General features: G+C 39.5%; 1 long non-coding RNA gene across 1 annotated transcript; it reads left to right on the top strand.

Annotated features, from left to right (window-relative positions):
* Nucleotides 1-1,060: 1,060 nt before the first annotated feature.
* On the top strand, nucleotides 1,061-2,465 carry LOC149667279 (uncharacterized). Its single transcript, XR_016368173.1, has 4 exons — nucleotides 1,061-1,348; nucleotides 1,433-1,492; nucleotides 1,658-2,297; nucleotides 2,367-2,465. It is a non-coding gene; the product is annotated as an uncharacterized LOC149667279 (long non-coding RNA).

The raw sequence follows: 2,465 nt of genomic DNA, 5'->3' as shown, positions 1-2,465 counted from the left end.
ATTCTAATTTAAACATCAATTCAGTAGAGAATTCGCTTAATACCGATTAAGTTTCATCATCGTCTAATGCAAGTGCCTTTACACACCTTTAATCATTAATTACCAAAGTTAATTATACTTAAATGACTTCGTTACGATTTATCTCATCCAAATAACCCGCTACAACCACATGGCTGTCCTAACCAGGCGGTAATTAATTACAAGGCGGTATCCACAAGTCATTATTGACTTCATGTGCCAAATAAATAAATAAATAAATAAATAAAATAAGCCAGTTTATCTTTCACACTCCTAATAACACTCACATCTAAAAATAGCAAACCAGCCTTTATATATAGTGCCCTTTCCGTATGAAAGTGATCTCTCATTCTAGCTACCTGCTGCATTCTCGTTGCCAACCCAACAAACCGGTCTTTAAAGAAAATATTTCCCGATAGAGTAATGGCTAACGCCATACCCTTCTATCTATTAGCTCAGTGTCATCCTCCTCGTACAGTATCTCCTCTTACAAGAGCGCTCCCAGATCTCGGGTTAAGCCTGGGTTTCACTGGCCCAAAACGCAGGAAAAACTACGTGCCGTACTGTTTTTCTTCAGAGGTAACTTGCTGCGTTTACTGGGCGGCAAGCACGGAAACGAAAGCGGTGTTCAATAGGAATCGACGAATGCGTCACGTCATAGACTTGGTTTTGGTTAGACGTTGGTTTTTTATGACGCAACTTTTTTATTGAAGATGTTTGTGTTGTCGAGTTAAATTTCTAAAAATGCCAAATATTTCAGTGAAAACGGTTCGCTGCCGTTTTTATGAGGAATTATCGGCAAAATTATGCTGAATTTACCGGTTCCGTCAAATTTGTCCGGTGAAAACCAGGCTTTACCCCTTTGATTTTTATGTTTTCTTAGAAACAGGCGATCTCTTTGGAGTAAAATTTTGCATGGGTCTTTTAAATAGTGATAAGAATCTAAGAATACACTCAGTAGTGGTCGGAGTGGATAGGCATATCTTAACCGAATAAAGATTTCGAAATCGTTATTCCACTTACTCATGTGAAGAAGCCTATCTTCATTAGAGTAATTATAGACCGAGTAGCGCCGATTGGTGAAATTCGACGTCACAGATCAAAGGTTTCATCTACGGCGGTGCACGCATTTTGTTTCGCGTGTACGTGAATAGATGGCGTTATACACTCCCTCCATCAGTTCGGAACTGCAGAACTGATTTGAAACTATCTAAATCCCACAATCCATATGTCGTCTGCTTTTGTTTCATGTAATAGGAAAAAGTACGTTAACGTCTAAGCTAAGGCAAGGCAACGGGTAATATAGGCGGCAATGGTAGGTAACATGAAGGTATGTATATATATGTAAAGGTATTTTATCCATTAACTGAGTACACCAACAATGTGTTTATGTATATACTATTTATTCGTGTAGTGAAGAATAGGTACACCTTTGAGCGTTTTGGTTACATGCTTCGCTCGTATATGAACACGGGTACGTACATATTTCACTATTGCCTTCGATCTTACATTGCAACACTCGCGAAAGATGTGTCTGTACCTGTCTGTATATTCATGAACTGACTTGGAAAATACATTAAAAGGATCGGTTACTGTATCTAGGTTATCTAAATGTTTCTCCCTCAAACATTCTTCGCAGGACGTAATAAACTTGAGGAATAACGTTGATGGCTGTTTGAGGTTTCCGAAAGCTTTGTTTCCAGCATGAATTGCATCAGGATGCAGGGTATGGTTAGATTGGGGGTCGCAAATGCTATCGAAACATTGACAACACACCTTGTTTTCAAGTGAAAAGCAAATGTAGCCTGCTAGATAGTAGACTGACATACTGTCTAATGTTACAGGTATATCTATTGGGTTAGTGCTAGTAAGCCCTAGAGTGTCAACAATAAATCCCAGGCTATCAGGACCATTACACGCATACATATCATATGATCTACTTAAGTAACATTCATCCTCAGGCGATATATCACCTTCCATGACGTCTACTTGGAGGGATGCGTTATCGGGATCAGGTAATTGATGCGAGTCATCCGCCTCTTGGTATCTTTCAAAGACTTCCAGTAATTCACGCTGAGCATCTGGAATGCGTTCTGTATCAGGCATATGCAGGACAAGATGTAGTTCTTCAACGACATTGTAGGCAAACATGGTATCCGTTGCATTACAACTCACATTATTGTCAGAGGGTACTGTGACACTATCACGTTCCAAAGGCTCATGAAGGTTGCAATGTCTACGAGACACTGGTGGTTTTACTATGGTAGTCAAAATGTCTGGTGAGATATATTCCTGCAGTTGTTTAATAAGCAATATTCGTAATCGCTGTCTAAATGCCTTTGCTGTAGGGTATCTATTTCCTCTGTCACGTATACGACCGAACAAACTCTCTAAGGCGTTTTGATTGAATCGTCCTGGCATGATATATGTAAATCCATCCTGTCTTA

This window comes from Phalangium opilio, unplaced genomic scaffold, assembly GCF_054372755.1.
Source record: "Phalangium opilio isolate 3A_F unplaced genomic scaffold, DU_Popi_V2 ptg000059l_1, whole genome shotgun sequence".
NCBI classification, from domain to species: Eukaryota; Metazoa; Arthropoda; class Arachnida; order Opiliones; family Phalangiidae; genus Phalangium; species Phalangium opilio.
The sequence above is the reverse complement of the archived record's forward strand: the minus strand, read 5'-3'. Positions and strand labels throughout refer to the sequence as shown.